Below are 15,821 nucleotides of genomic sequence, written 5' to 3' on the forward strand. Positions count from 1 at the left end.
TATATATATACACATAAAATATACATTACTAGTGTGTATAATGTACATTATATGATGTTTTGCATGTAAGATTGGTTTTGATGTTAACACACCCCTCCCAACATATCCTCAAACTTGAAAAACTGTATCCAGATGCTTCTAATTTGTTTTTATCAATCTAACTATATCATTCTTCAACATATGTTCCCCTTAATATATCTAGCAACATTATATATTGATATATTCTAAAGTATTAACTGTAGTATGTGGTAGAGAGTGGGGCATTTTATAAGAAGATGGTAAGATTGAGTGATCCAAGTTAAAATGGCAAAATAGGCCCCATCTGAATCTCTTATCTCTTGCTTCTCTGCATGGGGATAAAAAAGAGACTCTTTTTCAGGTTTTTTGCTGCTCTTTTTCAGGTGCATATATAAACATCTAGGTCTCCTTAAAACCTAATTAATTAGGAAAGGTTATTATTGTTATAAAAGTAGTTTGTAAATTAAACAATTGTATAGTAGCTTTATCATAATGGTACATGCGATGGACGTAAAAGTGTAGATTTAGATAACACATTACACATACGCCAATAGATTTGATCACACAAGTTTAAAGAATTTCATGTTGAAAAGGACTTTTATCCTATATCCGAATCCGATGTAGTATATCCCATGTAAAAAATCAATACTGTATTATGTTAAATTATTGAACTATGCTGAAAATTCAAAATACATAGTAGTGTATGATGATAAATATTTATAATAATGCACACTTTCCTGGCTCGGTGCTCCCTTCAAAAGATCTGACAAACATATGTGGATGTTCTTGTTTTATGTTATTGCATGGTCGATTTGGGATATTAGAAATAAAATGATTTTCCAGAATTTCCAACCCAACTGGGAGTTCGAGAAGAGACGTCTTTTATGGAGAATTTAGAATATGTATTAAAGGATGGTGCTCGGACTTCTTTTTTGCGCCAGGTCTGGTGATGGATAACTTGGGTGATATTAGGAGCTAGATGAGTGCACGGAACACACGATAAGGTATATATGTTTGTGGATTTGCAGTGGCAGGTAGACCCTAGTTTCAGGATAATGTCTTTTTTGGCATTGAGAGCCTTGATGTCGCTGTTTGCTGCCTTTCTTTTTTGTTGTAAGCTTTGTTGGGATTATTTCTTGAAAAATGAAATTGTGTCCCAGTGCTTTTCTATTCAGATGACTTGGGCATTTTTTTGTTTATAAAAAAGGAATAAAGAGATTCACATTAATTCTTTCAACTGAACATTGTCTTTCATAATGTTTATATTTATTTTATAATAATACTCTTTAATCTTCATCTCACGCAAACATATACTATCTGTTGATATTCAAATTTTCGAAAGTATGGTACCCAATTAAAACTATTATTACTGAAAATGGCATAACTTTATAATTCATATTTTTTGCATGCATGATTTGAATATAAAATATCCATTTTTGTTATATATAGAATTATAATTAATAAAATATTTAATATACATATTAAATTGAATAATGGTATTATGTTTCAAAGAAATCATTTGAATCAAAAAATATTTTGATTTTAAATATTTTGAATTCTATTTTTTATTTAACTATATAAATAATTATATATATTTTTTTGAATTGCTTAAAAGTAATATGTTTATGAAAAATTCATATATTAAAAAAATTATCTTACTCTTAATAAAATTTTCATTGATTTCTAAATAAGTTTTAGCAAAGCTATTGTGTTTCAAAGTGCATATGTTTTTAATGTAGACAAGTATTTTTAATTGAGTTTTAAGTTTGTTATCTTTTACGTATTTGTTTATTAATATCAAAACTGTATATTGAGTCTTTTTAATCTATTTGACATTTTTTAACATTGTTTGTTACCGATTTTTTTATGTTTATGCTTAATATTGCATGAATTTAAATTATTAATTTGTTACTTTAAGAAGTGGTAATAACTTCTAATTAAATAATTGATATATCCAGCTTTATAAAATTTTACTTCCCTCGTCCTAAAATTTTGTCACATTTTTTCATTTCCATCTGTCCCACAAAATTTGTCACATTTCACGTTTTACCATTTTTGGTAATGGACCTCACATTTCACTAACTTATTCTCACTCACATTTTATTATAAAACTAATACTTTAAAAGTAGGACCTACACCCTACCAACTTTTTCAACTCACTTTCTATTACATTTCTTAAACCCGTGCCCGGTCAAACTGTGACAATATTTAAGGGACGCAGAGAGTATTTGGTTGTATATATTTATATCTACTCCCTCCGTCCATGAAAAATAGAACACATTGTGAATGACACGAGTTTTAATGTGAAATTCGTAAAGTAAGAGAGAAGGGGAAAAAGTAAGAGAGAAGTTGTGTTAGTGGAATGTGAGGTTCATATTAGTAGTAAGAAAGAAGAGAAAAAAATAAGAGAGAATGAAAAAAAAAGTAAGAGAGAAGTAGTGTTAGTGGAATGTGAGGTCCATATTATTAGTAAGAGAGAAGGGGAAAAAGTAAGAGATAAGTTGTTGAAAACTTTTATTTTTTAAAAGTGTGTTCTATTTTTCATGGACGGATGGAGTATTATTTATAATTTTTCATATTTATTTTCTTTGGAAGACAAGAAATGCATTATTTCCTATTTGAGGGACTTTAATAATTGCCATGATGTCAAAGTAATTCATATGAAGTTTTGTATAAAGTACTATTGTAATATAGTACTTATTGATAACATTAACACAAAGACTGAAAAAAGAAATGGAGAGATAAATTCGGAGAGAGATGATGGACGGAAGAAAATAGAAGAGAGGCCAAAGAGGGTCTATTTGTCCACTTTATACGGATTTGTATGATATATTAGGAAATGTTTTAAGAAATGTAGTAGATGATCTCTTCCACCTTAGTAGTACTTTTCGGCATAAAGATTTAAAAATGAGTACTAAGAAGTTAAGTAGAGAAAGAATAATATGTAAAAGATAGTAATAAAAGTAAGAAAGAAGAAAATAGAGGAAAGTAATAAAAAGAATAAAAATTTTGCCAAAAAATAAAAATAACTTATCTACATTGTGAAGGGATAAAAACAAATAGGACTCATCTATCATTTATGCATAAAATTAATACTTAATTCCATAACTAATGTAATCAATAAAGTGAGTAGAGGTCCGCACCCAAGTTTTCATCTATTATTACAAATTCAAATGCACCTCTTAAGAATGTTTTTTATTGAAAGAACTTCAAATATTTCCCCATATACACTTGAGCACAGATTTATTACAAATTGCATCTGGCAATAAAAACTCGTATGTAGCACAAAAAGGGCTCTGATAAATCTTCAGCATCTCATCTGAAGGAGTGCTGGATTTCCTCTAATGTTTTTCCTTTTGTTTCCGGCACCCAAATCGCCACAAATGTCACCGTCACGACACACATGGTCGCGTAAAATGTGAAAGTACCTGTAAAGATCACCACAAATTTCTCAGATCAAAAGGGAGTCGCGTGGATCAAAGGTCGGAAGAACCATGTACGGTTTTTACTGTGCATCACTATAATCTCATACGACTTCAATTTTCTGCTCCGTCAGATATTCTCCTAAATGCTGCGTAGTTTTCCAAATACTCGCTATCTTAATAACATCAGAATAGACGACAGTGTTTTGTCTAAATCATAGTTTTCAATCTGCGTGTTAATCCGTTATGATCGTTAAGGATACTAGCTTGAAACTCCAACGACACATTCAAACTTTAAATCTCTTCGTTCAGTGGTGAAGTTTCTAATTGCTCATATTTGAAAAATATGGTAGTACTAGAAATTGTATGAATATAAATTCTCGAATTAAAAATGGAACTGGTTGTGTTGCACGAACCTCCGCTGCTCCAATCAAGTAGCAATGGCGCTGTCAAGGTAACAACCCACGAAACGAACCAGTTTAACAACGTCGCCACACTTCCAGCGAGGCCCTTGATTTTAGGTGGAAGAATCTGAGAAACCAAATATAGGGGAGTTAATTGTCTCAAATTTATCAAGCCTTTGATCTTCTTCATTTATAGAGCATTCAACTTTCAATTTCGGACCAAAAAAATAAAAAGCAAACAGAATTCCCAGGAAATTTTATTGCTTATAACAACACTATCTTATAACACGGAGAATCGGGAGAAAATACCTCGGACATTATAAGCCAGGATTCCAAGAGAAAAGGCGATAATCATGCACTGCATCAGTTGAACAAATTGAAACTTGCAATCTACAACAATGAAGATTCAATAAATTATAGGTAACCTGTGTATACAGAAGAAGGCTCACCACAACACCGACAACTGAGAGGATCCCCAATAAGCCATATAATGTAGAATCCGGTGCTACGACACCCTTAAATAAGTATTGATTGCAAAAGCACCAAAAATCAGTATATCAGGAGAATATTACAATATTTTGTAAAAAAAGTTTCATAACTACACATGAAATGTTAAAATATCATTTCTACCTTCAGAAAGAATGCGACAGCAACAACTAGAAGACTCAGAGCCATTCCAGAAGAGGATATCTGAAACAAATAGGACATTCTTTAAGTGATCCAACACGTAGACCAAAATTACAATATTCATTGAACTTACAAGTAAAAGAATCCTGCGTCCTGTTTTGTCCACCAACCATGTTGACACTGCAGTTGCAATGACCTAAACATAGGTGTTGGTTTAGATTTTCAAAAAGATTGTTTCTTGAAAACAACGAGGAGGATAAGGTTAACCTGAATAATGCCAACTCCTACCGTGGCAGCATTGCTTGAAGAGATTCCTGGTTTATACAAGGTAAACTTATCGGTATTCCTTAATTAGAACTAAAGAAAAAAAGTATACTAAACTAGATATAGTCTGGAAAAATCATGATACTGGAAGTTGTCAGTGTAACGAGCACTCCACTTGCTAACAATTGAGATACTTGGTAAGACATTACAGCCCAAAAGTCTGAAGTATTACAATCTTATATTCAATACATAACGAACATTATTTTCAATTTATTGCTATGGAAAAAGGACATTACCAGCTGACTCGAATATAGTAGTGGAGTAAAAGATGACACCATTAGTTCCAGATAGCTGTTGGAAGACAAGTAATCCAATTCCTATCTGAAGGAGAAACAGACAAGAAAGAATATCACAATAGGTTTGTCACATTAATAGTAAACGGGACGACATACAAAGGAATATTAGATGCTTTTGCGGAGGGTTACACACCATCAGAGGCAGCCAGTATCGTCTCACTTTGAGATCTGCAAACCGGATAGCTGTTCTTCTGCTTGTTGAAGCCACGGACCTCTGCAACCAAAATATTGAGGTATGATGTCTAACATGTGCACTGTTAAGAAACCAGCCAGAATTATGTCTGTAAAACATCTTCATGTCTGTTCTTAGGGAATTATAGATTAGTGAAGAAGGCAGACCTTGATTTCATTTACTTCGACTGAAATATCAGTGTCAAAACCACGAAGTACTTGCAGAGAAGCTTCAAAGTCATCAGTCATGCCCATTTTTGCCTGATTTTTGCATTTGAGAAAGTACGTCTGTATGTTAGTAATTCATGTGTGTTTTAAAACTCAGGGTGGGAAAGAAGGAAAGCTTTGTGATCTCACCAACCACCGAGGAGATTCTGGGATGAAAAACAGGCCAGGTATCAATATGAGACAGGGTAAAATTCCTGTGAAAGAAAATAAAGATTAGTGAGACCCGAAAAGCCTTGGCTTAAACATTTGAACCACAAAGGTTCTCTAAAATGAATCTTTAACAATATGCACGAAAGTATGGCTCTAGTTAATGCATCAATAATTTACTGTCGGACAAATGACATAAATAAGGATTAACCAACTACTTCCGTCCGCCATTAGGAGTCCCGGTTTACCATTTTGGTCTGTCCGCCATTTTGGAGTTCCAGTTTACTTTTACTATAAATGTATGCCTCTCTTTCCACTACCTCATTCGACTCACATTCTATTATAAAAATGATAAATAAAAATGGCCCCATATTCCGTTATCTTTTCTCACCAACTTTCCTTTATATTTCTTAAAACCCGTGTCGTATTCAAATGGGACTCCTAATGGTAGACGGTGGGAGGATATAAAGTCCCAAGTTCCATGGAAAATCACCTAGAACTGCAAGCACTCTCCAATTCACGAATAGTCCCAAAAGATACGATAGCAAGATCCCAATTGTCACAGAGAGCTACAATATGAAAATAGGTTAAGTTGCATCGCAGTGCGTAAGTTCACAGAAAAGATGAAATTGTAAGCTTGGTAAACCTGGTTCACTGAACCTAATCCCCCTCTGAGATTTTGAGGTGCTATCTCTGCTATATATACAGGCACCTAAGAGAAAATAGAAAACGAACAAAATGAAGCAAACTGTCATTTTATCTACTGCTAAATAAATACTATATGACAGCGTTATCATACCGTGTAAGAGATTATACCCACACCAAATCCTTCCAAAAGTCTTCCCATGTAGAGGAAAGAGAAGTCCTAATGTAATTGAAGAGAGGCTGATAAGAAATAAAGCATTCGGGGAAAGGAGAACAAATTGGCACAACATGATAGGACTGTCTCACCTTGGCAAATGATATTGCTAGCCAGCCTATGATATTAGGTATGGCAGCGATCATCAAAGACTGCACGTTAACAATGTCAAAAAAAAATTCAAAATATTGGAACAGAAAAGATAAACACCCGTACTCAAGTCCATAATTAAGACTGCAAAACTCGTACCCCCTTTCTTCCAATGTACTCAGCAATCTGACCGCTAGCTATCGCTCCAACCATAGCACCCACATTTGATAAAGAACCAAATAAGGAGAACTGTTGCAATTAGTTCAATCACTCCATGAAATCAAGAAACATCGACACAATTATAATACCCCGTAAATAGACCAGAACCAACCTGTGAGACGGTAAGGTTAAGATCCCTGGTAATATCATTTTGTGTCGGTGAGGAATAACCACACTACATAACCAAAAATTGAAACTGGTTTAGCTCCTGTGTCAGTAGTTTCAAATTTGTATAGAAAACCGAATACTCAAAGGAGATAGCAATACACACCACAACAAAATTGGTTCCAAAAACTACTGATAGAATAGTTAAACGGCTCTGACTCAAACAATCTAAAACTTTAGACCTATGCAAATACCCCATCCGTTCCCTCATAGTTGAGTCATTTTTTCATTTTGGGAAGTTCGAGCCATTTCTATTTATATTAACATTACACCATTTTTCTCACTCGTACTTTATTCCCTTTCTACTCTATTATCTCTACTTTTTTTCCCTCTTACTTTTTAATCTATCTACTTATCGCACTAAATATCGATTTCTTAAACTCCGTGCCGAAAAATTCCACCTCAACTATGAGGGAACAAAGTGAGCACCAACTAAAATAGTCAGGGAATATACATCACATATATGATAAATGTAAATGTTTCAACAACTTGAGCTGCAGTGAAACAGTTTGAATCAATCAAATTGAGCACAAATTGAAATCAATCAAACCATACTATCAAGTAGAATTGCAGTTAAGCATTACAACAACTTTGGATTCATCATCATCTCAACCACTTTCAATCATAGAGCAAATAATGAAAAGAAAGAGAAGTAGTACAGTGAAACCAAACTGGATAGGACCCAAGGCAACGATGAAGACGCAAGCCAAGACTGAGATAGAGCTATCCCTTATCACTTGAGAAGACCCCATCAAACTAGACTGCCTCGAGCCCATTCGATACCAACTCCCCGTGTGCAGAAACGGCTTCCGCAGATCGCCCCTCTCATCTTCCACTTCTTCCCGGAAACTCATCCTTCTCTCTCTCAAGAAAATGGAAGCCCACTTCAGAAAAATCAAATCTTTAAAGCTCTCAATCAAGAATTTCAATTGGAGTTGCAAATTACAACTTTAATCCAAGGGAGCGGAAACCCAGTTGAACAAACTTAGAGCATCCGGATGCATCGGGCGGACCATCATACACCACTGTAGCCATGCGAACGATGCCCGATGCATCGTCCGCGGACGATAGGTGTTGGAGCACGCATCGTCCGCAGTATTGTCCGCGTCGCACGCATCGTCCGCAGTATCGTCCGCCTCACTGCTGACTACGCGGACGATACCGTGAACGATGCAACGCGTTTTACATTTTTTTAATTCTTCAAAATTTATATATATAAACTCTTCCATTTTTCTTTTTTTGTAATGGCCTATTCTCTCCTTTTTTTTGTTATACCAATGATGTGGGACAATGATAAACATAAACTAAAATAACCTATTATCTCCTTTCTTTGTTATACTAATAATGTGGGACAATGGTAAACATAAAGTAGCTTAATTATTTTTTATATAGGAACTTCTAAAAATACTATTTAATAGTTGTAATCTATTAATCTCGAATAAATTTGTAGTTGACAAAAAACTCTATTAAGATTTATTTAATATCAACTTTATATCTACTGTACTAATATTTATAAAATCTAGGATTTTATGGAAATATTAATCTAAGAAAATAGAAAAAGAAATTTAAACATAAAAAAGATTTTAACAGGCTGAAACTATTTGCCAACATCTCATAAAATAAAATAAAATAAAAATTAATTTTATAAATTATATAAAACAATCCTATTAATCTAATAGTATTATTTAAATTTAAATTTAAATTATGTCTCACCTTCAAGTTCACTTTCATTATTATTGATTTAAAACATGGTTTTAAATTAATAATAACGCAAGTTGGGAATGATGTAGAGTATGCACTTTTTTATCTTTAGTGAACTTGTTTTATATTTCTAACTCTTGTAACTTTTTTTTTAATTAAGTAATGTAGGATTTACCTTTAAATCGTGGTGCTTTTTTTTATTATTTTGCATGACATATTTGAAAACATAAAATTAATTAACAAAATAATAGTGAAAACTATATGACGGATTTTAGGGCATCCCACTGAGATGAACAAAAGGATAGAATAATGATGTGGCGGAGCATAGGGCGCCCAACTGGATGCTCTTAGTTCGGGAATGTTCTCAATCAAGAGAGGGTTGTTTTGCGGCGGTTGATTTGGGGACGACAGCGTGTCAGAAAGAGTCGTGTCAGCTTCTGTGTTTTATGCAGCTACTCAACTGTTGGAAGAGCCAATTCTGTTTCGTTATTTTGGTTTCATCAAATTTTCTGCGCTTTATTGATGAGGGAAACGATTTTTGTGCAATTCGGATAAGCAAGATTACACCCAAACACTCAACAACACACGTTTTTCCTCGGACTTATGCTGCTTCCAATATGTTTTTTGGGCTTATCACCACTATATAACTAATCCATTTCGCCATTTTAGAGTTTCGACAATTAAATACGTCCATTTACTACCTTTTTTTTCATTTATAATAAGTGAGTTTATATTCTAATCATTTATTATTCTCACCATCTATTATTTAGATTACAGGACTAGCATATAAAACCGATCCGCATATTCTATTACTCCCTCTCGGTCGGTCCAATAATAAGATTTGTATATTTGTTATTTATGTTTGTCCATAAATGTAAAGTATGTGTCACGACCATATCTCCCTAGTCAAAGAAAGTGTAGTTATTTCGCGACTAAACATACTGAACTGTCTTAACTCATCATAAAAGTTACTTAATTCAAGAAAAACATTGTCTGAATGTTATAAAGATAACAAAATACTGAATCAGAGTGAATTCTGGGACATTGTCTTTACTAAAACAAGTCTAAGTCTGCGCAACGGAAGAGTTCCAAGACAAGTATAATATGTATGAAGACATACTACACCAGCTATCCTTCTACTTATTTAGCCTTCTGTCCCAACACCTCCTCTGCCTCGATCGATCAACCTGCACATTAAGGAAAACAATATGCAGGGCTGAGTACTTGATATACTCAGTGGCTTATACCGAAAATTGTTTTTTTCTTTTAATTGTCAGCCAAGCTGAGTGAACGCGGGGTTTTTCTGAAAACAAGTCCCGGTCACTAAAATCTGTTATTTCCTTCTGAAATAGACTGCAGTCTTTTAAACTTCTGATGATATGCCATATCAGCTGTGTGAATCGGGAATGTGGCCACATTCCACGACCACTGGGCCGGCCAACCTGGCGCTAGCTCACGACCCCTAGACCGGCCAACCTGGCGCTAGCTCACGGTCCGTACGTGTACACTAGTCCGAGTAGGATTTACTGACCTACTGGACCCGAATTCGATTTAACAGATAGGCAATCACAAAATAAAACATGGCATGACAACTCACTGAAAATATTCATGCTTTTTCATATAAAGAGCCCACAAATAATGTAGGATAGAAAAGCCCACCTCGTTTGCTTAACTCTTTCAAACGGGTACTGTCTGACTTTGAGATTTACTCGTCGAGCGACGACGTCCCTTTTCAAAAAATAAAGTACTTAAATTAGGCTTTAAGTAATTATTGATCTTGCATGAATGCATGCCTAAGCGTGCTCTTTTATTTTTAATTTATGCCTTCTAAAAATTTAGAAGTCTTAAATCTTTAATTAAATCTGCGATTTAATTTATTCTGAAACTGGCCGATCTGTTCGGGTATAATATATATATTCCCGGATTATCTTAAGTATTTTTAAAATACTTTCTGTGACTATTAAAGTCCGCTTAATTATTTATTGGCTTTTATTTCACTCACGGCTTATAAGTTCTTTTCTTCCGTGGCTTAAGGAATTAATTCCATTAACTCTTGGAAAAAATCTAAGATAATGGTTCTAACCAAATTAAGCTTTGTGGTCCAAACTAATTAAAGAGGGGCAGTGGCCCATTTTAATTTCTGTTGAATCTGGCCCAAGATGTTTATTCCTTAAGAAATTCGGTCCAGCTTAACTAATTGGCCCAAGTGATGAATAGTGGAAAAGGCCCAATTACCTCCTTCACCCCATCGTTGGCCTCTCTCTTTCTCCCCCAAATTTCAAAACATCTCAAATCCCTAACCTCCCAACTCGAAGAATCAGCGACGCTCCCCTCCTCTTCACGCCGATCTGCCTCCGTCGCGGGGTCAACCACCGGCATTCTATCGTCCCGTCGCGCTCTCCCCCGTCGACGTCTCCTCTCGGCTGGAGCTCCGTCATCGAGCTGGAACTCGGCCGCTGTTTGGCGTGATTCGAGGTGCGGCTCCGGCAAGTAGCGGTGCCTCACGAGGCTTCCGCAGTCGCCGCTGAGTCGCTGCTTGTTTGACAAGCTCGGCGTCGCCGCCTCCCCTTTCGACGACCAGCGCCGTTGTTGTCCAAGGCCTGAGAGTGACTGTCGCTGCTTGTTCGTGGTGGAGACGCTGGTCACGCCGTTCGTCGTTGCTTCTCGTCGGGTCGCTGCCTCTCAACGCCATCAGAGTAGGCAAGAGGAATGTCACCGTCGAGCCTGGCCGCGGTTGACCGTGCTGCGATCGTCGTGCTTCTCGTCACGGCGTCTGACCACACCGTCTTCTTCCGGACCAGCGGCTCGCTCCAGCTGCCTTATCGCAGCTCAGTTCTCGTCGTCCCTCAAGCCCACCCGAAGCTAAGTCCCCTACTCACCTATTACTTGATTTCTTTGCGAAACTTGATTGCGGAGCAACTGTTTTGTTGTCCTAGGTTCTAAATCCTCAGTTTCACTTACTGGTCTGATAAGGTGTGGGATTCTAAAGCATGCTCCTATGTTCTTGAGCTTCTGTGCTCTTAAGTTCTCATGCTTTAGCTATTTGTGTGCTACATGATGCAACTGAGTTGTTGGGAGATTACCTGCTGTGTGTTGATTTTGGCTGCTATCTGTAACTCGGCTCTTGGTCTCCCTTACTTCCACCCGTTGCGTCGGCCACTCCCTCTCTTGGCTCACTGCATTGATTGTTTGTGGTGTTGGTGAGGGTGGAGGAGGCTGAGTGCTTATCTCTTATATAGAGGGGAGGTGTAACTGAAAGCCTGCAAGGCTGTGGTGTGTGCAGTTACTGGCCTTTAGGCTGCACAAAGCAGCTGATCTGTTTGTGGCATTGCAGTGCAAGTACTCTGGCCCTCCAGTTCTTTTCATAACCGATTTTAGTGGCTTATGGGGCGTACTCGTGGACTTGCTGTGGCTACTGCACTCTATAGCCCCTTTAACTGCATTTTGGTTGTTTGTGGAGAGTACTCTGATTCATTCATGAATTTTGTCTCCTTGTGCAGGTGCACTAAAAAGGCTGAGATTTGCTATGGATATTCTTGACAATGGCTGGTTGAAAAAGGAGGGTACAAGCTGGTTTAACACAGCCTTTCTGAGCCCCTGCAGCTGCTGGAGGAGGGTGCCGGCTGGGCTTGCTCCCTTTAGCCTAAGCACTTCCTCATTTCTGGAAAGGTAGTATTATCCTTCCCTTTTCATACTTCTTTTAGTTGTCTCTATATCATGCAACTAATTCTCGTTCTTGTACGCTTTGGCAGGTGTTGCGGCTGGCCAACGAGGCTGTCTTCCCTCGTGGTCTCGCCCTCCCGGCTCGTTCGAAAATCTGGGGCCGAGACGGCCCGGTGACGAAGGCCAAAGTAGCCCTTAGGGATTTCTAAATGTTATAGTCTAGCTCGACTTTTATTTTCGTCGTCAAAGATTGTAATTTAGTTTGAGATTCTGAAAAAAAATATTGTAACTGTACCCTTTTTCAAGAAATAAAAATACTCATTCATACTTTAATAAAAGTTCTAGTATTTTATTTCGTAACTCCCGAGAAATCTAAGTCTCGGCTATTACAGTATGTCTCACTTTCCATCAACTTAGTACACTTACATTTTATTACAAAACTAATATATATAAGTGAGACACATATTACACTAACTTATTTAAGTCACTTTCTTTATATTTCTTAAAACTCGTTGTTACGACCTTACCCGTGATTTTCCAATTGTAGATCGCAAGGTAAATCAACAAACCACAACCGATGAAATTAACACAGCAAGGAACAATCAAAGATGAATTATATTAATGCAAACATAAACGATCAACAGATATAATGCAACGTAAGGAAACAGAGGATATAGCTTCAGATCCACGATCTAAGCTCATGAACAAGCACACAGCATAACATGATATGAAGATGGTGTTGTGGTCCCTTTTATATGCATCCGATTACACGCCCCGTGCCTTCTTTGCCACCTCACTCCGCCACCTCAGCCTGCTAGCTCATTTGAACCATGTGCTACTTATTGATCCACATAAGCTTATTCATATCTAGTAATTAACTACGCCACGTGCACCGCACCACGCAACTAGCTACGTTGCATGCACATACAAATATTGCTCGAGATAATTTTGCATGCAACAATACCCCATCCTTAAGGTTCCTTGTCCTCAAGGAACCAAGGGAACCTCTCCTTAATAACCTCTGCAAATTCCCATGAGGCATCACCCGACGACATACCCGCCTAATGAATCAACCATTTCATGGCCGCTTGATTGTGTCTCTTCACCATTTTTCGTTCCAGAATATCCTGTGGTATAGCATCATTGATGTGTGATATTGGAGGAAGATCAGCCACTGGGCCAATAGGTGGAGGAGTCGGTTTCAACAGAGAAACATGGAACACATCATGAATGTTGGTCGTCGAGGGCAAGTTGAGTCTATAAGCAACCTTCCCAATCTTGTCAACCACCTGATAAGGGCCAAAATACTTCAGCTCAAACTTTTGATGATGCACTCGAATAGACTTCTGCCTGTAGTTCTGCAGCTTCAACCAAACCCAATCTCCCATCGCGTACTTGATGAACTTGCAGGTGTGCAAGTGTCGTGTAAAGCAAGGGTGTATCCTACTGATCAGGATAGAAACCCCAGCTAAGTCTGAACCTGGCTATCAAGAAATTCCTCAATCCACTTCTACTGATTAGTATAGTGGAGGTAAGGGTCGAATCCCACAGAGATGATGGGTAATTGTGGTGATATTCTGGAATGGTTTGGTTAGCTACCACGCTTGGGTTGAGATTCTACCTGGACAGGAATTAAAGGGTGTACTCTACTGACTGGGTGGTGTGAAAGTGAACGACATGTGGTTGTGTACGTGAGAGTAGGGGACAAGGTGTTTCAGGGACATGTGGAAAGTAGATGGTTACTATAAAAGGCTAAACGGAATATCAGAGAATAAGAGGCAGTTAGGTGGCTACTCTGTCAGATCTGTAGGGTACCAACATAAAAAGCAAAGGACAAAAGCAAAAAGTAACTATAAAGCAAAGTGGTCCCAAACTTGGATGTGGATGTTATCTTCTTCAACAAGAATGCAGAAATCAAACAAACTCATATTCCATTAGTAACATTTTTCAGATTAACAACTTCACAACTCAGATCCACAAATTAGCGCTTTAAAACTTGAAGATCAAACGAACGAAATCAAGAACTACTCATACTGGATGACATGTAAGGTGGCAAAATAATGTAACTCAGATCTTACACTTAAACACTTCGGGAATTAAATCTAAACAACAAACTTAACTAACAACTCAAATTGAACAACTCCAAATGAAATCATGCTTTCAATACTTCGAAATTACTACAACATTAGATCTGAGCTACCTAGGCAGAATGGAACAGATTCAAACAGAAAGAGATGCATAAAAACAACTTCATTGCATAAAACGTTTGGATCTCAACAAAACACTTCATAAGATGATAAGTACTGAAAATGCAGCAGATCCAACGAAAGAAAACAAGTAAAGGTTAACTAAGAAAGCGGAAAAAGATTATTTTGCCACTCCGGGCGATGAAACTGCTACGACTACGAAATAGACTAGCTGAAACGATGGAAGGTGAATCTCCGGCGAACTGATGGAACTTCAGGTGACCATGGCTGTGGCGAGGAACGAGAAGATGTAGGACAATGCTGAAGGAAACTGATCTACCGAGAGAAAATATTCTAACTAAGAGTGGAGTGTGTCGATCCTCCTTTTTCTCTCTCCATGTGGCTTCCTTTTATAGGGAGGCCTGCCCTTGATTTTTAGGGTAGACTCTCTTCGTGAAATGACTCTTTTGCCCTCGTTTGTGTTTGATCCCTCTCAGCAATCCTTCTTCTCCATCTCGAGCCTTTTCTGGCATGCATCCTGATCAGTATTGCACCCTTCTGGTGCTCTTTTCACCCGAGTTATCCGAAACCCTTCCTACTGACTGGAACCCTTTCCCTGCACACTTTAGTAACTGTTTTGCAGATATAATCCAATTATGCACGTATACTGACCAGTAACCAAGGCCTAGAATGCGACTTATCAGTACTCCTTATCACTTCAATGCTGATCAGCCTGCTTCTTCATCCTATCAGCGGCCTTTTGCACGCTCTTTTTGAGTATTGTTATCATCTCCTCTCTGTCTCGGAGTGCAATGTCCACAGCCTCCACATTTGAATCTCCAGTAGGTAAGGAACATGCAGGGAAGGAGCAAAGCCATACAAGGCCTCAAAAGGAATCATCTTAATGCTAGAATGATACGAGGTATTGTACCAATACTCAGCCAATCCCAACCAGTGAACCCAAGAATGCGGTTTCTCTCCCATTTCACATCTCAAATAGCATTGCAGACACCTATTTACCACCTCTGATTGCCCATCAGTTTCAGGGTGATAAGCGGTTAAGTATAACAAATCTACTCCCAAGAGTGTGAAAAATTCCTGCCAAAAAGCTCCCGTAAATATGGATCCTCGGTCACTCACAACCTTAGTTGGCATTCCATGAAGTTTAAAAACCGAATCCATAAACACTCCAGCTACTTTTTTTGCTGTAAAGGGATGTGAAAATGCCATGAAATGGGCATACTTAATCTATCCACCACCACCATAATTGTATCTTTTCCTTGTGAATTTGGAAGAGCTTC

The 15,821-nt window shown here is 37.4% G+C and overlaps 1 pseudogene; it reads right to left on the minus strand.

Moving 5' to 3' along the window:
• Nucleotides 1-3,094: 3,094 nt before the first annotated feature.
• LOC121765545 lies at nucleotides 3,095-8,151 on the minus strand (annotated as a pseudogene).
• Nucleotides 8,152-15,821: the final 7,670 nt, after the last annotated feature.

The sequence above is a fragment of the Salvia splendens genome, chromosome 14 (genome assembly GCF_004379255.2).
Source record: "Salvia splendens isolate huo1 chromosome 14, SspV2, whole genome shotgun sequence".
NCBI classification, from domain to species: Eukaryota; Viridiplantae; Streptophyta; class Magnoliopsida; order Lamiales; family Lamiaceae; genus Salvia; species Salvia splendens.